Here is a 24,845-nt window from a genome sequence, read left to right as displayed (position 1 = left end):
AAGAAAATAACCAAAAACAAGGCTGACTCGTTGCCACTCTAGGATGAAAGGGGTTGTCAGTGCTGCCTGGTCTAATGGTGCAGAGTCCTCCCCATACCAGGTCTTCCCAGAGTGAGACCGATCTATGTTTGCACACCTCAGGTGGCTAAGGAATCACCACTTCTCAGCGTAATCCAGTTCATTCTCAGATAACCAAAATACGTCTTCCTACGGCTTCCACTTTTTGGCCCAGTTCTACCCCATGGGGCTGCCCAGAACGAACTCAACTCTTCCGAGGACAGCAACGTGGCTAGGAGAAACGAGTGCAAGGGCAGGTCTCTTCTAGCAGGGCTGGGCTCTGCTTTTGGGTTGCAACCGGCTTTGAAATATTTAGACAGCATGTGCCTCCCAGAGCTTCTCTCCTTCAGGCTAAATTACCATATTGGCTTGGCTTTAAGACACTTCATAATCCTCCATATCCTTCCCCAAACGTAGTCATTCAACAAACACTTATTACGATCCTACCAAATAGCAGGCACTTTTCCAGGCTACTGGGGTCACAGAAGCAAACAAGATTGATAAGATCCCTTCTCTGTGGGGCATATGTTCTAGTGGGGAAGAAAGACAAGGAGCAAGCAAATAAATGGTAAGATTACTCAGGAAAGTGAAAAGGACTCTGAAGGAAGTAAAATAGGCTGAGGTGATGAGAATGCCTGGGGTCCATCTCAGATTTAGTTAAGAAAGTTCTCTCTGAGGAAACAAATGGAGACCTATATGTCTAAAAAGGACCTCCTCACATGATGACATGGGGAGAGAGGAGCACAGATTCACCAGAGCAAAGGGTCAACGGTGGGAGCAAGTTGGCTAACCTGAAGGTATAGAAAGAAGGGGAGTCCTGGAACCTAGGAGGCTAGTGAGGTAGCTGGGGCCCCGATGAGAGAGGTCTGCTGGGTCAGGATGAAGCACTTAGATTTTATCTCAAGGCCAGTGGGAAACCACTAGAGAACTATGATCAGAGAAGTGAATATACCACCTTCACTGTCTCATTTTATCACCTCTTCATTCTGCCCATCGTGCTCCTATGAATGCAGGTTCAGGTCTTGCTGAACTGAAAAGAAGGAGCAAAGAAGAATGTATTCTCTTAGGAATGGTGTTCCCGAGCAAACAAATTCAAGCCACCTTCAGGGAAGTAATATGTTACGTTTGGTAGACAAACGTAGATGAGGAAAAGAAGCCTAACCAAGGAGACACAGTGACAGATGCCACAGATACTGGGTTTCCTGTCTCACAGACTGGCCTCCATCCAGCCTACGTGACGAGAAAGTGATGTTCTTGCTTGGATCACCCTCTTGACCCTGTGGCCAGTCTTCCCAACAACGTGAGTCTTAAGAGATAGAAAACTGTGTTCTTGAAAGCTCAGGAAGGGGAATTCAATGGAGAGAATGAAGAGAAAGGGACAGCGTCTGCTGTCCAGACTTGCCCAGCGGTAAAGGGCCTCCTTCAGAGCAGCTCATCCAGCCAGGGTGCGGGCCTGGCCTTAGTTTGGCCCCTGGCATTTCAGAGCCAGAGTCACAGCTGAGGACCAATTTGGGCTTGGATCACCTTGTAGCCACACAGTAAACTCCGTTTTTTAGTTGGGGTAAGCAAATTCCCTCTCGCTTTGGTGGAAACACTGATTGGGTAAGAGAGACAACTCAAACTCTGACGTGTTCCAGTTCTGTGTGGTATCTGGTTTTGTAACACAAAAGCTGACCACTGGCACAGCAAGCCATGGCAGTACTCCATGGCCATGGCGTGGCAACGGTCTGAAGATATTTCACAAACTTGAAAGGAGTCTAAGGGAAAATAATCTGGGACAAGGAAATCTGAATGCAATGCAAGGCACCCATGCATGAGGAGGGTGTTGTATAAGAGGATTTCTCTTATACAACTCCTGAAGGCCAGGATTTGAAGAGTCTGCACATTGTCTCTTTTAATTTTCCTTTTGTCATCCAGCAATGGGTTAATGAGGACCTTTTGTTGCAAGCTCCTTGACTGGTGAGCTCACCTTCTGGAACTAAGCAGCTTAGAGAACCTTTTCCCTTCATTATTACAAAGGGCTCTATCAATCTGCAAGTACTCAACTCAACTGCCCACACAGCAATTTTTGTCATGTTCAATCTAATTCTCAGGAATCTAAGTTTAAATTTATATGAACAGCATGGAAGAGGAACACCCAGGTAGTAAATTCCACTTTTCCCCTTCCAAATGATTTGAGCAATGGCCTCCTTCATTAACAGGAAAGAGAATGCAGAGCTAAACTTGTGAGGCTGGCACACCCAAAGTCTGGGAATTTCCAGGCGTTTCAGGAGTGAGCGGAGAAAGCCCACGGCAGCTGGTCAGGCCTGGGACGGTGTGTGGAGCTCAGGCTTGTGCAAAGCTCTTGAGTGCAGGAGGACAGGCATTTGGTCTTTTCCTTAATGCCAAAGGAGAGAGAAGTCAGAGGTGCCAAGAAGGACCTCTGAAGGTAGTTTCAAAGTTTGTAGGTTCAAATAATTAAGGGTGGAAATGGAGGTTGGGGGAAGAGGGGGGTGGATGGGATAAATTGGTCATGGTTTCAAGTTTGCCAGGTTGGGTGGTGGGAACAAGGAGTTTCATTATACTATTCTGTCTACTTCTGTGCATGTTCAAAATTCTCTATCCAAAAAAAAAAAAAAAAAAAAAAAAAGTTTGCAGGGACTGAAGCCAAGGAAAGAAAAAAATTTAAAAGGGAAAAACCCAGTTATGTAAAACTAGCTACAAATTTTCAAAGACGGACAAGCCAACAGAGGCAAGAGAGGGTTACTGCCTGAGCAGAATTAAGATGTCGCCAGTGATGATTTCTGGAGGCCAAGGATATGGGGACTGTTCTTTTCTACATCATACACATTTGTAATGTTTCCAGCTTTCAAAAGCTGGAAAAGCAATAAAGATAAAAAGTATAAAATAAAAAATGCAAACCCGGCTTAAAAATGGAAAAAAATAAAAGAAATAAAAATAAATTAAAAAATAAAATAAAAAATAAATAAAAAGAAATAAAAGGAAAAAATGGAAAGAAATATGGTAACATATTTCTTGGTAACAATGGTTTTCTCTGAGTGGTAGGATTATGAGTAAATTCGAACATTTCTATCATAAATAGATTGTTTCACAGTCTTTCTTTCTTTCTTTCTCTTTTCATTTCTTTCCCTCCCTCCCTCTGTTCGTTCATTCGTTCGTTCCTTCCTTCCTCTCTCTCTCTTTCAATCAAACACACCCACAACATGCTCTGTCCTTGCTCTGTCCTATCCTGTTTCCTGATTCCCCGCCACACAGCAAGAGAAAGCAGCACTGGCTGGCCTGGGCAAGGGCAGTGAGCTGTGGCAGCTCACCTGACCAGTCTCTTGGCAGACAAGGGTGAAGAAAGCACTTTATAGGCTACTTCGATTAAAGGTGAGCTCAGGAATTGAAGCAGCACGGGCAGGCGTGTTCCTTCTACATAAGAAACAACTATTTTCCCCACCAGAAATGTGACTCCAGTTTACAGCCACAGCCTGTGGCTTGTCATCACTTTCCAGTCCCGCGTGTGAGGCTAGCCCCAGGAACCCACCCCTTGCTCCCGCTTGTGGCGTGCAGGGAACGCGTGCACGATCCCACCAGACCATTTCCCACAGACACAGGTTTGAAAACCAGACTTCAGCATACTTTCACACCCCTCTGTGAGTTTTTCTATTTTAAAAAAGCCTCTCTACAAAATATAGTTACTAGTCTCTAATAGACAAATTTAAAAGAGGTGTGCCATTTTCAACGAGTTTTTTTTTTTTAATTTTATCATGTTACGATAGTCACTATGCAGTCCTTCATTAGTTTCTGATGTAGCGTTCCATGATTCAGTGTTTGTGTAGAACACCCAGTGCTCCACGCAATCCGTAAAGAAATCTAAGCATCTTGGTGTATTTAAATGCCTGTTCGCTAAGCACAACTGCTCCCAAACAACAGCTTAACCTGATCCCAGCCTTCCTTTCAGCTGAAATCAAAGCAGCCTTCCTATTTACCTTGAATTTGGAGAGGCAATAGTTTTCAAAAGCTTTCTGTCCTGTAACAAAACCCCTTAATGGGTTTTTCTCACATTCTGGAGAAGTTGTTTTAGTTTGTTATTTTTTTGTCATATCAAACTCGCTCTTTTTTTGGCCCTAATTACTCAGTTTCGCTAATTAATCTCTTTTGCACAAAGGAGAAACCATTTTCTAATTCCCCAAGTTAACTAGAAATTATGTAAGTTATTTATGCATGCTTATGAGCTTATGCTAGGGATTCACTTTCCCGGTTGTCCCCCAACAATAGCGCACTGTTGCCTGTGCTTATATTAACTCATTTAATCCTCACAAGGCTGTGAAGCAGATCTCTTCCTACAGATGAGGAAACAGGCCCAGGGAGGTCAGACATCTTGCATTAAGGTCTGGCTCCCAAGCCTAAGCCCTTGATTATTACCTTATGGGATCTGTGTCTTAGTATCAGGTACCAGACTAATTTGTAATTGCTTCTTTCTGAACCCCTATAATGTTACAAGCACCCTCACTGTACCAGTTTTTTTTTTTTTTTAAAGATTTTATTTATTTGACAGAGAGAGAGATCACAAGTAGGCAGAGAGGCAGGCAGAGAGAGAGAGAGAGGAGGAAGCAGGCTCCCTGCTGAGCAGAGAGCCCAATGCGGGACTCAATCCCAGGACCCTGAGATCATGACCCGAGCTGAAGGCAGCGGCTCAACCCACTGAGCCACCCAGGCGCCCCACTGTACCAGTTTTTAAAGGATCATATATTTACTTTGCAGAACACACACTTTAAGAGAGATAGGTAGAAGACAGTATGGTTTTCAACATAGCCAAAAGTGACTCCTTTATGGTGACAGTAAATATTCACTGAAATAAAGAAACCTGCAACCAGTGGTCACTTTCTATTTATGACTATCCATATATCAATTACAGGTTACCCCCCCATATTTCAATTACAGTTTTAATTTAGTTTTCATATAAAGTATTTTGAATTGCTAAAATTTCCAGGTAACTGCATGCCAATTCTTTAATTATCAACCTTTAATGGTTTTAACACTGGATGGAAATCCTCTACAAATGTATTATATATTTCTTTTTCTTAATAGCAGGGTATAATTCAATATTAATAACTTAGGGTCCTTAATATGAATATATCTTTTGTATTCTGCAATAGATGCTGATGTGGTAGAGTAGCGCAAAAGTGTCCATTCCACAGGACGTACTCTCAAATTTACTTGTCACTTGTGTCACCAAAATGGAGTGAACACTGTTCAAATGCAAAAGCTCCTGGCTAATTACAACCACAATTAATCATTGATTGGACCTGGCACATAAAATATTCATGTTTCTTGATTAAAGGAATCTACTGCACAAAAATTCTATTAGGTACTATTAATTTTCAGGTTTTACAGGTGAAGACATTCAGGCTCAGAGAGGTTAGATGACTTGCCCGATGTCGCCCAGTGACATTGGAGCCTGCATTAGAACACTGCTGGACTTGACCATCAGTGTTTGTAACTATCGTACTACAGGGCAGTAAGGTCCAGCCATTTCCTGAGGAGTTTTAATCATCCCATGATGATCAGTCCCCTTGATTTCTTGTTCACTAGCAGCTCTACTGAGATTGAATTCACATATATGCCATTCACTCGTGCAAAGTGTGCAGTATAGTATATGCACAGTTAGGCCACCATCACCACCATCAATTTTACTGTATTTTCACTTTTTTTCTTTTTTAAGATTTTATTTATTTATTTTTGAGAGAGAAAGAGAGACAGCATGAGCAGGGGAAAGGAGCAGAGGGAGAGGGAGAAGCAGACTCCCTGCTGAGCAGGGAGTCGTATGCAGGACTCAATGATCTAAGCTAAAGGCAGATGCTTAACTAGCTGAGCTATGCAGTGCCCCACCACCATCAATTTTAGAACATTTCATCACCCCTAAAAGAAACCGCACATCTGTTTTCAGTCATCTCCTACTTCTCCCCAAACTTCACAGCCCTAGACCACCACTAATCTACTCTATCTCTATAGATGTGGCTATTCTGGAAATCTCATGTACATGGAATGATATAGTATGCGGTCTTTTGTGACTGTTTTCTTTCTTTTCTTTTTTTTTTGTTTTTGCTTTTGTTTTCTTTTACCTAACAATGTTTTCTAGGTCTTTCCGTTGTAGCATGTGTCAGTCTTCCATTTATTTTTATGACTGAATAATGTTCCACTGTATGGAAATACCACACTTATTTACGTATTCATGACTTGACAGACATTTGGGTTGTTTCCACTTTTCTGTGTGCCCCTTCACTTCTTTTTTTTTTTTTTTTTTTAAAGATTTTATTTATTTATTTTACAGAGAGAGATCACAAGTAGACAGAGAGGCAGGCAGAGAGAGGGAGGGAAGCAGGCTCCCTGCTGAGCAGAGAGCCCGATACGGGACTCGATCCCAGGACCCTGAGATCATGACCTGAGCTGAAGGCAGTGGCTTAACCCACTGAGCCACCCAGGCACCCGCCCCTTCACTTCTTAAAAGAAACTTTTTCTCTACACCCAATGTGAGGCTTGAACTCACAACCCCAAGATCAAGAGCTGCATACTTTACTGACTGAGCCAGCCAGGCACTCCTAAAATAAACTTTTTATTGAGGCATAAAACACATAAAGTACATAAACTACAAGTGTACAGCTCAATGAATTTTTACAAAGGGAATACACTTAGGTAATCGTTCCCCAGTTCAAGAAATAGAACATAACCAGAATTCCAGGAGTCTCTTTTATGCCTTCCACTCAGACTTTACAACACCAAAGATAATTCCTTTCCTGACCTCTGCAATCTATAATCATAGATCAGTTCTGCCTGATTTGCATTTACATAAATGAATCCATTCGGTATGGACATTGTGTGTGTATGGTGGGGGGTATCTGCCTTCTTTCGCTCCACATGGAGACTCATCCATGTTATGTTTTTTTTTTTTTTTAAAGATTTTATTTATTTATTTGACAGAGAGATCACAAGTAGGCAGAGAGAGAGGAGGAAGCAGGCTCCCTGCTGAGCAGAGAGCCCGATGCGGGACTCGATCCCAGGACCCTGAGATCATGACCTGAGCCGAAGGCAGCGGCTTAACCCACTGAGCCACCCAGGCGCCCTCATCCATGTTATGTTTTGAATTTGCTCGGTACCAACACTGCTCCCTACTCCGTTGTAAGAGTAAACCACAATTTATCCATTTTACTGCCAACAGATACTTGGGCTGTTATCCAGCTCTCATGAATGATGCTTCCATGAATATTCTTGTCCCTATGTACTTGTTTCTGTTGCATATATATCTAAGAATGAAACTTCTGGGTCGTAAGTGTCGATCTATTCAGTTCTATTACATACTGTACAACTGTTTTCCAAAGTGGTGGCACCAAATTACATGCCTGCTCTGTGTATGAGAGTTCTAATTGCTTCATACCCCCACTAACAATTGGTTTTGTCAGCTTTCAAAAATTTTCAGCTATTAAGAACTCACTCTGGTTTCGATTTCCATTCTCCCTGTGGACTAATGATATTAAGCACTTTTCCTGTGCTTTTAAAAATTATTATATATACATTTGGATATGCATCTGATATTTTTATCAAATGATATTCTAAACCCTCTTTAATTTTCCTCTTTTCTTACCAGTATAAGAGTAATATATGCCCATTTTTTAATCTCTATATTTATATTTTGCAAAAATACAAAGTTTTAGAGAGAACAGAAAATAATTTTTTTAAATTAAAATTACCCATAACCCTCCCACACCTGTTGTTAATATTTTGGTATATTCCTTTTTTGTTCATGTTCTATACATAAACAAATGTTTATTATAAAATTAACACCATGCTGTACAATTTAGAATCCTGCTTGTCTCAGTAGTTTGAATATTTATAAATAGAGTATTTTTTTTAGAAAGTGCCTGTTCAACTCTTCAAATATTCTCAGTAGGAGTCCTTTGCTGGCCAAAGATGATCACAAATGCCTTCTCCTCTGAGGCTTGCTTTTTCATTATTTTAATGGTGTCTTTTGTTAAACTGAAGTTCTTAAAATTAATGAAAGCTAACTTATCACCCTTTTCCTTTAAGGTTAATGCTTTCTGTGTCCCACTGAAGTAATCTTTGCCTATCCAGGGTCATGAGGTTATTCTTCTATATTATCTTCTAAAAATACATGTTTTATCTTTCACACTTAGATCTATAAGCCACGTGGAATTGTCTTTTATAGAAGGCATGGCATAGAAATCACATTTCATTTTTTTTCCCCATATGGATACCCAATTGATCCAGCATCCTTTCTCCATTACGCTGCAGTGACGTCTTTGTTGACAACCACATGACTCTACAGGGATGGGTCTGTTTCTGAATTCTCAGTTCTATTTCCACCTTGACTTGTGAACAGCAACTGAATATTTATTATTTCAGCACTACCTTACTATAATTCCATCTCAATTCTAATCTTTCCATCTTATATTAATAATACCTTTCACTGAACACTTACTTTTTGTCTGGCACAGTTCTAAATGCCAGGGATTTATTTCATTTAATCTTCCCAGCAATTTTAAGCTGGGCATTATTATCTCCATCTTATAGACTGGGAAATGTGAGGCATGAAGAAGTTAATTCTTTCTTCTGGAATATGGACTGTGTCTTTTTCCATTTTGTTGACATACCACCTATTTTCATGGAGAAGCATCTGTAGCTCAAGCAACTTTAGGCAGTTACTGCTAGTATCTTTAAAGCAAGGTTGTGTTTTTGCAACAACAGGCATAAGAGGAACTTTGTTCTTTTGGCTTTTCACATACTCAGAATTTTGAAACTAGATGACATCTGAAAAACTGTCTAGTCCAAACACTCACATAGCTGAGGAAGGAGAATTTCAGAGAAACCACAGACATGCCCAAACTTACATGATGCAGTAGAAGCAAAGATGAGACAAGCACCCAGCTCTCCTGCTCTTACTCCAGTGCTCTCTCTGGTATACCAAAATTCCCTCTCATCATGCAATGAATGTGTTGGATCACTGAGACTCCTGAACCAGCTTCCAAGTTTACCTTGGTGCCAGATACTTGAGGATGCCTGACTCGTGGGTGCCAGATTATCTTGGCTTTAATGAGCAAGGAAACTGGAACCAATCAGCAGAGCTGGAAGCAGATGAACAGGCCACAGTCCAAACTTGGTTTAACAAGGTGCACTGAGACATCCATGAAAAAAGAGAATTTCCAAAGCTCAGACCCCACAGAAATCAGGCTAGCAAGATTTGAATGGAACATAGGAATAAGACTTAGAGGGGTGGAGCTGTCTCTCCACTTAATCTTTCCACTTAGATTCTGTGTCCTCAAAACAGGAACTCATTGGCAAGCATCCCAGAATCCCACTTCCATGCCAGAGTCCTCGCATGACTATTCAGTTACTTGGATTTTTTGAGTCAAGGTATGATTCAGTAAAAAATGACCATACAACAAGGAGAGTTAAAACTGTCCACTTATCAATGCCCCAGATGAATGGAGAAGACATGCACTTCCTTATGAGTCACTGGTTCTACAGAATTTCCCATTTTTTCTTCCCATGTTCACTTATCAAGGGTCATATTATGAAAATAAGGTTTGTCTGAGATCAAGTACTTAGATTACCTAGACTCTGCCTGAGGTCAGAATGCCCTCTGATGTGAGATTGCAAGAGGAATAAAAAAATCAGTGTTTCAAAACCGAGATTAGAAAGGACTTCACATATAAGAGGAATGTAGGAATAATGGCATTGGAAATACCAGGCATCATGAAGATTTCAGAGACAAACCCAGAAATGTATTCAAGTAGAAAGGTGCCCTGAAGCAGAATTTTTCTTTTCCAAAATCTATAGAAGAGTTATCAGGGGTTTTCTTCTAGAACACAAGGAACAGATTTTATTATTTATTTATTTATTTATTATTTTTTAAAGATTTTATTTATTTATTTGACAGAGAGAAATCACAAGTAGATGGAGAGGCAGGCAGAGAGAGAGAGAGAGGGAAGCAGGCTCCCTGCTGAGCAGAGAGCCCAATGCGGGACTCAATCCCAGGACCCTGAGACCATGACCCGAGCTGAAGGCAGCGGCTTAACCCACTGAGCCACCCAGGCGCCCAAGGAACAGATTTTAAACATGGAAGTTTTTGTTTGGCTAAATTAAATGTTGCATATAGATCTTATATTTAAACTACATGTGCCCTATGTTTCGGGCTGATAGATTTAACTTTCCTAATGAAATGTGAGTTGCTTCTTATGGTGCAGTGATCGATATTTGGAAGGCCACTCCTGGAAACATGGTGCTTCTAAGTCCAGCTGACTGAGGTGGATGAAGCAGGTAGAAACATAACCAATGCACTTAAGAGGATGGGGGTGGCGAGGGGCAGACCTGAATTCAGGGGCTTAAATGAAGGTCTTCTGTCTGAGATGAAGTCAAATTCCAAAAGACTGGGTAAGGCTAAAACAAGAAAACAACCATAAGAGCAGCACCTAAAAGGCTGAGAAGGGCAGTTCCAGGTGAGAGGAATGGCTGGAAGGAGCGGTCCGGCTCCTCTGTCCAGCACAGAGCGGACCTGTGCTGGCGGCCTTTTTAGGGCCTTGAGAGAATATACCGATTGACGTCCATGTGCATAGAACTGTCTGCTTGGCCCCTCTTGTGGGACAGGATAGGGACAGAGCTTGGGCAGGTTAGGGACTGAGCTCTAGCAGGTTCACACAACAAAAGGCTGTGGTGTTCTCTGCACGGTGCTTGAGGTAAGGCTCTGATGGAAAGTGTATTTCCCCAACCAATGACCTAAGTGACAAGACCCTAAAAGCCTTGCAATGGGGTGTGTGTGTGTGTGTGTGCGTGTGTGCTATACAGGCACGGGGTATAAGGTGGGGTCTAGCCAGAGCCACACAGCTAGGCATTGTAAACTACCCTGTGCAAGGCTAGGAGGAGTGCAGAGTGCAGAGCACAGTGTGATGTCATGTTTTAAGTCAGGGCTGGAGGCTATGTATGCAGCCTGAGAAATGGCAGATTGGGTCTCCCACCAGATGTCTGGCTTTGGCTTCTGTAAGAATGCCACACTTATCCTCTCCCTGGAGCACACTGATCAAACAGCTCTCACACTGGGGTTCGCAGAGCAAGGCATGGGGATATTCCTCCCGAAAGGGAGTGAATGTCCTCAGTGATGTCCTCAGTGAGACTCATCATGGAAAGGGGCCAGCCCTCAGACGGGAGATGCAGAATGAAAGAAGTAAGCCCACGGCTGCTTTCTAGAACCTCTTAGGTCGAGATTTTGGAAAGGTAGATGTTGAGGTGGGGGTGCCTGTATGATGCTCACAGTGTGAAGACAGGTCAGGACCTGGGGGGCCTGGATCTGGGGGCAAGTGTAAAGCAAGCCACTTCTGATGCTTTGTGTTGCTCTCTTCAGACCTTCCTTTAGCCGTCCTCTAACCTTCAGGAAACTTCTGTTGAAGAGGTATAGTCTAGTTTCAACTGTGCTAAGGCACTAAGCAAAGAATTATGGGGACCATACTCAGACCAAAGTGGTAGCAAGTCCTGTCAGCTCCTATAGTCAGTAAGCAGAGGGAGTGGTGCTGAGGAAGAAGGAAATGGAGGTCCTAGGGGTGACCATCCTGTGGTCCAGCTGTTTTCCCATCCAGGAATCCTTCTCTTCTGCTAACCTTTGGAACCCTGGGCTTCTTTGACTAGAGAAGGCCTGTCCCTTGATAGTAAAGGCTTTCAAGCAATTTTTGGCTCTCTGGTGGGCACCCTGAAGGTCAATATGCATATATTTTAAAGAGTTAGGGAGCTCTCGGAGAGTGTGAGGAAAGTAGTCAGGGTTGAAATCATTAATTGCTGTGTAAGGGAGCATTCTGTATTCTGTGTGGAAGGGAAGTTAACTCAACCATGAGGAGGTAGGTAAACTCACTCATCCTTCAAACATGAAAAGGAAGCATGACATGAGGTGTATTCCAATTCATGCATTCATCTGGCCACATATCTGAGAAGGTAGTGAAAAATCTTTAAATGCATTGTGTTTTTCTTAAGTTAAAAGTGCTGTTGCACTTATTTCTTATTTAATTGCACTGTGATTGAAGAAATGATGCGTATGATACCAGTGACTTTTAAAAATATGCTGGGGCGCCTGGGTGGCTCAGTGGGTTAAGCTCTGCTTTCAGCTCAGCATGATCTCAGACTCCTGGGGTTGAGCCCCGCATCAGGCTCTCTGCTCAGCGGGGAGCCTGCTTCCTCCTCTCTCTCTCTCTCTACCTGCTTCTCTGCCTACTTGTGATCTCTGTCAAATAAATAAATAAATAAATGAAATCTTTAAAAATAAATAAATGAATGAATGAATAAATAAATAAATAAATAAATAAAGCATGCTTAATTGCTTAACACAAAGCCATTTTTTAAAATGTTTTTTGTGTGCTTGTGAACAAATTGTAATCTTCATTTGTGAGTACAGTATTTTATGTATGGTTATGAGAGCTAGCCTGTTAACTGGGCTATTCACATTTTCTGCAGTTTTAACGAATTTCTGCTGTTTGAACACATTTCCTGGGAAAAGCGTATTAAATTAACCCACCTTGAAGATGAATTTATCAATTTCTTCTTGTTTTTTTGATCAACTGTTATATATATATATATATTTTTTTAAGATTTTATTTATTTATTTATTTGACAGACAGAGAGATCACAAGTAGGCAGGGAGGCAGGCAGAGAGAGAAGGGGAAGCAGGCTCCCTGCTGAGGAGAGAGCCCAACATAGGGCTCGATCCCAGGACCCTGAGATCATGACCTGAGCTGAAGGCAGAGGCTTAACCCACTGAGCTACCCAGGCACCCCTATTTTATATATTTTGAAGCTATATTATTTAGTAATATATATCCAGACATATTTTCCCAATGAAGTGACCCTTCTAAGCATCATTTAGCAACTCTCTTTACATTTAGTAATATATTCTATCTTAAAATTGATTTACCAAACATTAACAAAAAATACACTAGCTCTCTTTTGTTTAGCACATGACTGGCATAGCTTTTCTCACCTTTTTACATTAATCTTTGTGTCTCTGTGCTTATTTCTCTAGTCTAACAGTCTTTGCTTTTTAACTACAGAGGGAAATTTGATGTGTTTATTAATTTGGCTCCTTCATATGAGAGAGAAAAGCACAACTGGGGGGATGGCAGAGGGAGAGGGAGAACCAGACTTCCCACTGAGCAGGGATCCTAAGGTGGGACTCCGTCCCAGGACCTTGGGATCATGACCTGAGCCAAAAGCAGATACTTAACTGACTGAGCACCCAAGTGCTCCACGTGTGGCTTATTTGTCTTACTTCTATTTTGTTTCTCTTGTCAAGTCCTCTTTTAGATTGAAGTGTTTTTGTTTTCCTCAGCCCATTTGCCTCTCTCTACTAGTTTGGAAATTATTTACTGTATTTCCCCTATTATTTAAAAGAGACTCAAAATGTTTATGGAACACGAACACTATAAATATAGTATATATGATAAGAAACATAAAATAATGCAGAAACTGAATATTAAAATGTACATGTTTATATGTTTTAAATTCTGTTCCAAAGTTAAATCCTAAGATGCTCCAATTTTTTTCAAATGTTAATGGTTTTTGGAAAAAAGACCTTTGGCTTGACAATTAATAGCACTCTAATACTAGAAAATGAAAATAAGATCTAATAGCCATGTTTGATATTTTGCATCTGTTAAGATTTCCACTGTGGCAGGGCCAAAAGTGGAAATAAGAACTTTTCCTATACAAACAAATGAATTATGTTTATCACTATGACATGCATGAAAGGCAGAATACAGTCTATTTATTTGTTCTATGTATTTCTTAGAGCAGCAGAGGGGGGCTACTATTGTTAGAATTATGCAGGTAATTCTCATTTTTCATTCAGAACATGTACCCACAGTGTATGATCACATACACTTCCCCTTATCTCTAAATATTTGTGAAGCTAGTATCTTTATAGTCTCTCCATTTCTTTTTTTTTTCCCTTTAAGATTTATTTGTTATCTGAGAGAGAGAGAGAGAGCACACGTGCAGGGGGTTGAGAGGGGCAAAGGGAAAGGGGGAATCTCAAGCAGACTCCCCACTGACTGTGGAGCATAACTTGGGGCTCAATCTCATGATCCTGAGATCATGACCTGAGCTGAAATCAAGATTTGGATGCTTAACCAACTGAGCCACCTAGACTCTCCTTGTCTAATATAAGCACTTAAAGCTATAACTATTCCTCTAAATACTGCTTTAGCTACACCCTTGCATGTTTCAGGACTTTTTTTAAAGGCATGTGTTTCCTAAAACTTCATCTCTGGCAAATATTTAAGGTTTTGGTTTAGGGTTAATTCCTCCAGAAAGCATATGCTTATGGTTCTGCCTGGCTTCTGGAAACATTATTCACCTAGTACCACTTTAAGCACCTGGCTTAGAATTTTATGGACCATGTAGACGGTGTTAATTCAGGTCATGAGATAAATGTCTGGCCCAGTAGGCATCAGAAAATACCATTACATTAGTTACTTTGTCACATAAATCTTTCTTTGATCATCTGCTCTTGTTTTACTCCTGGCTTCTAGGGACTTGTCATACACTCTGGCCAGCTTAGCCATACATTTTAAAAAGATGCATCATTTTAAAGAGTTTTAGTGAAGAAGAGTTTTTCAGGCTATCCATTCTCCAATATTACTAAAAATGGGATCTGCAAATATTGTATACATACGTGTGTATACATTTTTCTGAAAAGAGAATCTATTGCTATCATGAGGTGCCCAAAGGCACCTGTGATCCTAAACAGACCGAAATCACTGCCATATGTTCTGTTTCAGTATTACACAAATTAAGATAGCAGATTTTATCTGATGTTTCACAGGTCTCCAGGTCAAAGGAAATTCTGTAGATCAAAATCATTTAAAGTTTATTTTCATTCTCAAAATGTCACTTGATTCTTATGTTAGGGTATTATCTTAGTGTTATCTCCATATACCAATGGAACCTCCAAACATTCCCAAGAGAGTGGAATTTAAAAAAAAAAACAAAACTTATTTCCAATGTCTCAACATACCATTAAGACCTAACTCATACCAGCTTCCTAGTTCTCCAGACTGATGGATGGGCGTACTGCCAATGCAGATGTACCGGCTGGTAAAAGGCCTTTTCTTAACTAGTAAGCCTGTTCACCAATAGAATTAAAGAAAACAAATCTGGCTTTTTGTATCACAAACTTTTTTCTGTTTGCCTATTTACTATCATCTTAAGGTTACTTCCAGAAGTTAATTTTAGCAGGAAATTAGCACTCATTGACTTTGGAAATGGCAAGGCTGCAGATAAGAGAGAGACGAGAAAAAGGGCAAAATAACACCAGGAAACAAGTTGCTGTGAAAGCCTGTAGGTATGAAATGAGCAGTGTGAGCCATGCAAGAGACTCAGGCCGGAGAAAATGGGGATGTAAGCCTCAAATACGCCACCTGACAGAGCTTGAGGAATGAATGTCACGGACATAAGATGCAAGTCAGTGATTTCACAGTCCTACTGAGACGCGAGGAGACAGACTGAAGGACCTTATTGTGATGGGGGAAAGGGACAACTAATTCCAAACAAGCAGACTTGTTTCAGGAGAGCATGTAGAGTTGGCTTATATGTCAGTGTATCAGCCTCCAGGCAATCCACAAACCTGGGGTAGATGTGTGCTGAAAATAAAAAGGGCAAGGCAAAAAACATGAAAAGAAATATGGAAAATATACAACAGGTTGCCTGGTTAGACTGACTAGACCAAATACAGGGACTCATGCATGACACTCCGGATGATGAGATAGCAGAGGAATGCCCGGCCCTTAGGAACCAAGCAGAAAGGGGAATTAAATCTGGAAACACCGATGTTTATGGCTGCCTTAAAGACATGAAGAAATGAAAGAAAGACATGAAGAAAGGAATATTCATTCTGCCAGGAAGAAAGAAAAGCTCCACAGAGGTTTTATCTTGCTCTTGAAGTCCCACACGGAAGTACACAGGGAGGCCAGGCATGCTAAGGTCAAGTACAGGCTCAGAGGTAGGATAGAGTGCAGTGGTTAGGCAGAGCCTGGAATGCCCAGCCACCACCAGGGTGTGTGTGTGTGTGTGTGTGTGTGTATGTGTGTGTGTGTTTTGGGAGGTGGGGAAGGTGGGAAGGGAGGCACTGGGGGTCAATCTTGAAGAACTTTGATAACTAAGCTCTACCAAAAATAGTAAGGACTGTATCTATAGATACAAAGAGATTTTCAAGCCGAAAAGCAATCTGATCTGGTTCTGTGTGTCTGTAACAGAAAAGATAACTGGGTAGCAAGATGAAGGGGAGAAAGGGAGGAGGGAAAAAATTATTAGAAAGGCTATGACAATAGCATTGAGAAGAAGAGGAATCAAATGTGATTCTAGGATTCTTTAAAATCAAATGTGATTCTGGGTGGCTCAGTGGGTTAAAGCCTCTGCCTTCGGCTCAGGTCATGGTCCCAGGGTCCTGGGATCAAGCCCCACATCGGGCTCTCTGCTCAACAGGGAGCCTGCTTCCCCCTCCCTCTCTCTGCCTGCCTCTCTGCCTACATGTGATCTCTCTCTGTCAAATAAATAAATAAATATCTTAAAAACAAAAAAAGAAAAGAAACTTTGGTTGACTAGGTGATGCCTTTATAAAAAGGAAGGAAGGGTCAGAGAAGGAACAGGTTTGGAGGGGAAGCAAGGTCCCAGAAGCCTTGTCCTGGTGCCTATCATGTTCTCGCTCCCAGCAAACCCCCAAATCTGGATCACTGCAACTTCTCCTGTACCCAGGAGGCTGAGGATTACTGAAGAATTATTACCGGACTTGGTAGTATTCCAACTGAGCATACCTGAAAGGGAGTTCCATAACACTCTGTGTGATGGGATTCTGGTCAGCTCCCTCCCCTTCCCTTTTCTCTGTTTCTGCCAGAACCCCTCCAAACCCCATTCCTGCCCCCTTGGCCCTCAGCAGGGGTGCCACTTCCTCTCCCAGTTAAAATGGACCTTATCAGGTGTGAACACTCAGCTGCAGCACCTGGCCTGCCCTCTTGGTCTCAAAGGAAGAGGCGAAGAGGCATTCACCCTCCATGTCAGCCTCACTCTACACTTACAGGCTGACTCACTCCCACCTTCTTTCTCAAGGCCTTAGAAAACAACTCAACTTCTCTCTTTCCTATATTTTCAATTTCTCCTTCTCCAAAGTCTCTTATCTCCTAATACTGAATCATGTTAAAATCCTTCTATCTTAAAAATAAAGAACAAGCTTCCTGTGACCTTGCCCTTCCTACCTCTGGTACCTCTCCCGGCCAAGCCTCCCAGAGAATGCAATCTCCATTCATGGTTTCCACCCAATTCTCCCCTGCCCCCTGCAGCTCAGCGTCCCCTCCTAGAAGCCATAGACAGTAGTTTCACCAAGGTCACCAATGATATCCCACTTGCCAAGCCCAAAGACTCAGACAGTTGTCCTCTACATGGCTTTCCTGCATCTTTTATGACTCTCTGCCATTCAGCCTTCTCTGCCTGCCTCCTCTCTGTTCTCTGTTTAGACACCAATCTCCGCAGACTCATGGGGGTGGTATCCTGTTGGGCCTTCCTCCCAGGGCTCGGCGGGTCTTCCCTTTGGTCTGACTTCTCCAGGGCCTCCTCTCCCAGGCCCAAGCACCGAAGGCTCCCAGATTCCATCTCCAGCCCAACTCCAGTTCCTTGCCCCCTTGGTATTTCTAGCTGGGTATCTCCCAAGGAGTGTAGACCTAACCTTTTAAGCTGAGCTGAACTCACTATCTTTCCCTCCAGAATCAGCTCCCCTCAAAATTTCTTTCTTTCTTTCTTTTTTAAAAAAAATATTTTATTTATTTATTTGACAGAGAGATAACAAGCAGGGGGAGCAGCAGAGGGAGAGGGAGAACAGGCTCTCCACTCTGCAGGGAGCCTGATACGGGGCTTGAACCCAGGACTCTGGGATCATGACCTGAACCAAACGTAGATGCTTAACCGCCTGAGCCACCCAGGCATCCCTCTCCTCAATATTTCTTATTGAAGGGCATTACATTCCACCCACTGCCCAAGCCAGATACTTAGAGGACATTCTAGATTCTTTTCTTCTTCCAGTATCAAGTTTATTAACTTATTCATTCACTCACTCAACAAAAATTGGCATGTGTGCCAACCAGGTAACACCCGGTGCTCAGGGCACTGAGCGTTCCATATGAACGAAATGATGTCCTTGCTCTGATAAAGGATTTCCATCCAGTGGGGAAGACCTGCAGAAGCGCTTTAAAGAAAATCAAGGTGGCGGAGGCTTAGGGAAGACTGTGGGGAGAGGGGGTGGTCAGCTCCCCCCATAAGCTGACATCTGAGCAGAACCGAGAGCCAAGAGTGACCTAAGGAAGAGGGATCTGGATAGAAGGAAGGGGAAATGTAGAAACGCTGAGGCAGGGGCAGTCTGGCATGTCTGGCGGATAGCAGGAGGGCTGTGTGGCTGAGTTAGTGAGAGAGGGGCTGTGGGGAGCAATGTTAGAGAAGCAGAGTTAGCGGTGGGTTACTGTAAGAACCTGGATTTTTATCCTCGGTGCGACATGAGAACCTTGGCAGAAGTGAAGCAGGGCAATGGCCTGAGGGGGTGGGCATTCTGTAAGGACCGCCTTGACCTCAATATGCGGGAAGAAAAGGGCAGACGCAGGAGACTAGTTAAGAGGCTCCCGCAGCTGCCCAGACACCAAGTCCTGCCCTGATTTCCTTTCCTGGCTGATGCCTCCCTCCAGTTCTGGCTCCTAAGCCTCTGCCGTGGTTGGGCGCTTGCCACCTCTTACCTAGACCATTTCAATGCCACTGCTCTAATCCAGCCTGCTTGCAGCTGCCAGAGTGATCTCTCCAACCTGCAAGTTGGATCCTGCCTCTCTCCTGCTTCAGACTCTTTGCTTACCACTGCACTCAGGTTGTAACTCCTCACCAGAGCCTGTAAGCCGACGACCTCACCAGCTCCTCCCACCCCACCAAGTCTCAGCCACATGGAATTTTCTGTTCCTTTCAGTAATAAAGCCCTTGTGCCTCAGGGTCTCCACACACTCCACTTCCTTAGCCTGAAATGTTCTTCCTTCCATTCTTCATCTCGCTCACCCCTGTTTATTTTCAAGTCTAGGTTAAAAGGCTATTGTCCACCTTAAATGTGGGACCCACCCAGGTCCTGCATTTAAACTATGGGTCATTCCCACATGTACTTATTTGATTTCACTTGATATTAACCTGGACAGGACAGGAAGTGTAAGTGTTTCCTGCTACCGTATATCCAGCACAGGGCACAGAACACAGTCCTCGATCCTAGTTCTTGAAGGAACAGATGCTTTTCTTCTCCAAGTCAAAATGCTGCCTTCTCCCTAAAATCTCAACTTGTCAGTGGTATGTACCCACTAAGGAGTTCACGGTCTCATCCCGGCTTTATCTACAACTACTACCCCCACTTGAACCTCAGACTCCCGGTATTCCCAGCTCTGTGTAGTTCCCTTTCAAACACCATGCTTCTGTCACCCTGGGGCTTTGTCTTTCTAGAAGACCCTTCCCCTCTTGAGTGCCTGTAAACACCAGCAAAGATTCACTGAGCACCTATTCTGGGCCTGGGCATCTGTGACAGTGAATGGCAGGCAGCCAGATAGAAACAAGAGGAGTAGATCAACCAACAGTGGGTGATGAGTGGTGAGAAAAGAGGTCAAGCAGGACGGGGGAGAGAAGGTGGGGGTGGGGGTGATGAGAGGCAGAAAGGGAGGCAGAGCCTTACCAAAAACACCACCAGGCAAATCTCGAGTCAGCCATGGGGCTCTCCTGGGAAAGAGGGCTGCAGGCAGAGGGAAAACGGGTGCCACGGCTGATGAGCGTGTGACGAGGGGGACTGGCACGGATGCTCTGCAGGCCCCCGTGGAGAGAGAGGCAGAGAAAGCAGAGTTAAAGAAAGTACCTGGAGAAAATAAGTCCAAAAACAAGAACGAAGAGCAAGTAGGGCCCTCCGAGCCCAAGGAAGAAAGAGTTTCAAGAAGGAAAAGCAAAGAGCCAAATGCTACAGATGTCGGGTGAACCGAGGTCAGGGACGACCGATTTGTTGAACTTCCCGAAGCCATGCTGCGAAGGGGAAAAGGAACAAATGGGAAGAAAGACAGGAGCAGCAGCAGGTTCAGGCCACTCTTTTGAGGGGAAAGAGTGTCCATCCTCATGAACACAGCAGGGTGGAAGTTCCTGAGGCGGAGCAGGGCTGAGGAAGCTTCTGTAGGATCACGGAGACTAAAGTTTGCACACGGAGAGGAAGAAGCCAGACCAAGGGGAAATGACAAGTGCCAGGGAGAGTGACTGGTGCAGGGAGATCCACCCAGAGGGAGAAGAGAGCCCAGGGAGGTTCTGGCCTGCTTGCTGGGATTTGCCCGAATGTTCAGGCACAAGCTCCAGGACTTCCACGCTCTCTTTTCCTTCCCAGAGGCAGATGCAGAGACATCCTGTCGAAAACTCCTCTAGCACCCATTTTATTGGATTCTCTGGTCAATACCTAGAACACAGGGGCACAGTCTCTCCAGCTCCTACTTCCGCACCGCCTCCAAAGGCATTAGTCGTGATGAGAAACTCTTAGCAGGTGACAAATACAGCTACAAGGGGGAAGTTACACAGTTTGGGAATTCTGTGACATTCTAACAGGCTTTGCTCCTGATCTCTCGTTCCTATTTCCTTGCTGGGACAGAGCTCCCTAGTCCCTCCTCCCTGGGGAAGGGAAAGCCATGCAACCAGGAAGGCAACAAAGGCAAATCAGGCAGGAAGACTGGCGCCCCCTACAGTAAAGCAGGTAACCTGCATTCCAGAGTTCCCTCAGACGGGATGATGGCTGTTCATCTGATGATTTTCTTACAATGTGTCAGTCCGGTAGGATGGCTCCTGCTTTCTTTGAGTCAGATGCCTGCACTCTGTGGGGACAGGAAATAGGAGCAGGTGGCTGAATAGAGAGGGGGTGTGTTCCTTGGGTGGGAATTTCAGGGTTCAGAGATGAAAGCAGCACGGAAAGAGACAGGCGAGACGGATGTGACTATGGGTATCCCGCCCAGGCATTCCCTATGGACTTCTGCTGAGGTGTGGTTAAAGTGTCAAGTCCCCAGAAAGCCTCAAGGAGGAATGGGTTTGTTCGTTCATTCATTCATTCATTCATTCATTCGTTCATTCACTCATTGCCCCCCAGTAGTTTCTAGTATATTCACAACGTTGTGCACCTATCAACTATCAAATTTCAGAACATTTTCATCACCCCCAAAAGAACCCCCACACCATTAGCAGTCATTACTCATTCCCCCCTCTCCCCAGGGTCAAAATCCTTCATTTCTAAGGCCTGGCTAGGATAATGCTGTCACATTCAAAGGCAGAGCACTCACGAGAGAATAAAACATTAGAGAAAGCAGCCATAAGAGAGGCAGGGAACATGAATTCCCTGTAGAATCTGGAGGGGGCCTGGATTGGCTAAGCTGAGTAGAGGTCCTGTCTAACAATCTCTCCTTGAGACTGAAGCAAAGCAGTGAGCCTTGTCTAATTGAAGAGAATGGGTTCCTATTACTCTGGACTTGGGTCAGCCCAGTAAGGAGGCTCTGATGTCTGGATACAGGTTGGATACATGTTAGATACAGTCTGGATACAGTCTGGAGATAGGTTGCCATGTACCTCAGACCTCATAAGGGCAGAAGTGACTGCACAACACGGGCAACAGGCGACAGCTCATGGAAGAACATACAAGATGCTCAGCAGAGGGGTGGTGACGCAAAGGTGACAGCTGTTATGCAGTCCCTTGGGCGTGCTTATGTGAGAGACAAGCCTTGTTCTGGAGCCCCCAACAGGCATACGCGGGACCAAGGGAAGGAAAACTGCAGCAAGACAGCAGCATTTCAGACGACAACAGGGAGGGATTTCCTAATGGTTATGCCATCTTCAGGCCGAATGGGCTGCCCATAAGGTAGAGAGTTAAAATGCATTCTGGAGAGTCAATAAGTGGACGCTGTGGAGGTAATTTAAAAACCAGAGGGTGATGTGACGACCGTAGCCCTCCAACGCCTGAGTGGTGAGGTCAGCCGTGAGGTGTGCTGCAAGTGATCTGTTAGAGTAATAAGACACAGGAGTGTGTGACTCGCCACCTTGAGATTCTGGGTTATCTTTGTAACACCACTCTTATACACTTGCATTTTCAGTATTTTCTTGAGCAAAAGTGGATTGCTCCATGTTCAAGTCAGCGGGCTGGGTCATGCCCATGGGAACATTTTACTCGAGTGTAGTTTTAAGCTCAGGGAGGCAGGGACTTGGCAGGCTAGATGACTGGTAGAACCCCTTCCAGAGCTGAGATTCCTCAAGGGGAGAGGGCACCCTGCCTTTCCACAGAACGGATCTGCAGGCTGTACGGTCGTCTAAGTGTCACACCTACAGGAGATACTGGTCATGAGTCCCAAGGATACATCTGAACTCTAGAGAATGGGACAGTGAGGACTAGATAAGTTACATCTGTTTGAGGGACTCATTTGCACAGAACAGTCATTCAGATGATTTCATTACATCCAAAGGGAAGTCTGACCTCTATATATTTTCTTTAAATAAAAATGGTTATCGATGAGGTAAATTGGCCCAGACAACATTATTTGCTTCTTGAAACGTTAAACATTTTTTCCTCTAAGCAAAAACTGACATGCACTGGTAACTAATGGAACCAGAACTCAGCCAACTTCACCCCAATCCAAACTGGAATGGACTTTCACTTTTCATCCCCCTGGATAAATAGCCTTGGCAGCAGCCCTTGTCACAAAGGCCAACTGTAGAAGTGCCACCTTAAAACTGCTTGACTGACCCACTCTGGCCTTTTCAGATTCTTCCCTGCCTCCTTCTCCGTGCCCTTCTTCTGCTGCTCTGCCAGATGACTGCTGCTAAGGACTCCTTTGGAATGCAGGAACAACTGAGTGGACGGAAGGCATGGGATCACCTGGTGCAGGGTGCTACTGGGCAACCTGTGATTTCTGGCACCTCATCATTCTTTTTGTTTTATTACAAAACTTTTTTTTTCCATTATGAAACTATATTACCACATTAGAAGCATATGGAAACTAGAGAAAAGAGAAAAATCACTTGGGATCCCATCATTCTAATAAAATCACTGTCTGCATTTTGGTGTGTTGTCTACTTATCTCCAGGGCTCCCTGTGTTATGTGGTTCTATGGATTACATGCATTTCGCTTATTTGGCTCCCCGCCCCTACCTCTGAAAGGGACATGTGACAGCTTAGATAAATATGCACCATCAGATGGTCAACTCCATACAGACACCGTCTCTCCCAAACCAGCTCATCCTCTTGCTGCCCTGGCTTCTCACTTGTAAATTCCATCTCCCCATCATCCAGGTTGAGACTTTTGCTCTGTCTTGGGTAGTGTGAAGACCGCTTTCCCCTCAAACTCAACATCCATTTCCACTGATTCTTCCATCATTACTCCTCTGTCAATCTGCCTTCCCCGCACACCCAGCGCTGTCACGACCTCTAGTCCAGTTACTGCCTACTTCCTGAATGATTCCAATGCTTCTCTGCCTCTACTTCCTCTCCTTCATCTTGTACTGCTACATTAGTTTCTTTGACTGCTCTCCTTGAATAAGAGATTGAAAACAACTGGTTTTCAATTTTCTGACACAGAACATCCTTTGGCTGGACATTTACAAACAGGTACCATTTGTCCCCCATCTACTTTCCCTGCCCTATCTTTTACCGCTTCCCTCCCAGAAATCTCTGCTGGAAATCTGTCACCCTAGACAGGAGACATAGTGTGTAGTGCATAGAGTGAGTGGGATAGGACACGTGCCTGCTCTCTGGGTGCCCATGAGAATACCACCCAGGTCAGCTGAGATGTGGTGACAGGTGTTAGACCTTGCCTTTGGCCACTAACAACTATAAAAGTAGACACAATAAATGAAACAACTGTTTTTAAGCATTAGACTCCAGGGCCATGAACCTGGAGAAAAGGGAAATGCAGGAAGTGAGGTTCATTGTCACCTGTCTTCCTGCCTGGGAGCACTTTTCAGACTGAGATCGGGGGAGTGGACTGCACAGTGTGTGACATGCTCAAGCTTTTGCACTTAGCAAATTCCTCAGAAGATGACAAACCAGTCCAGCATTTGCTTTTTTAAGAAGGCTGCTCACACTCTGGATTTTGAAAATCTGTAATTGCTCCAAAATTTCTAGGGGAACTTTTCTGCCTTTACGTGTTATGTTTCTTTCAATTTCCTTTGTTGAAACTACTGGGCAACCTTGCCTACAGTTTCAAGGAGGGCTCCCACTAGAAGATGAAAGCATTCTCTGGCAGTGATGTGTTCTGTCTCTTAGCCTCCTATCTGCTAATCTTCACTGCCTGCTCCAGTTGAGAAGAGATCACACTATGTGGAGTTGTACATCAATGAAATACATGAACACCTCTGCAAAGTCTTAGAAGACTTCGCCACAGACTGAAACCCCAAGGGTAGGTGGCCGACAGGCCTATGGCAGTGGTGAAGCCATATCCAGAACAACTGAAGCCAAGGCAGTCCCCTAGATGCCATCCTAGAGAGGGGCAGGAAATAGGGAAAGCCGAGAAGTACCACATGGGAGGGGCATTAGAACAGGGATTGCCAGGGTTTGCTTTTCTCACATCCCACACACACTTTCCATCCCCCTCCCCCACCGTAGTTTTTAAATCCCATACTCTTCCCTGCTTGGGTCCATCCCCAAAGAATGTTTAAAGAGCCCCTACCAGCTGCCTTTCATAATCTGCTGGA

General features: G+C 43.8%; 1 protein-coding gene across 6 annotated transcripts in view; it reads right to left on the bottom strand.

Annotated features, from left to right (window-relative positions):
* DIS3L2 (DIS3 like 3'-5' exoribonuclease 2) overlaps window positions 1–24,845 on the bottom strand; it is a 366,495-nt gene that overhangs the window by 108,720 nt on the left and 232,930 nt on the right. The gene's annotated exons all lie outside the window — the stretch shown is intronic.

This window comes from Mustela putorius, unplaced genomic scaffold, assembly GCF_011764305.1.
Source record: "Mustela putorius furo isolate JIRA1106 unplaced genomic scaffold, ASM1176430v1.1 tig00000275_pilon_pilon_pilon, whole genome shotgun sequence".
NCBI classification, from domain to species: domain Eukaryota; kingdom Metazoa; phylum Chordata; class Mammalia; order Carnivora; family Mustelidae; genus Mustela; species Mustela putorius.
Note: the sequence above shows the minus strand (reverse complement) of the source record. Positions and strands in the feature narration are given on the sequence as shown.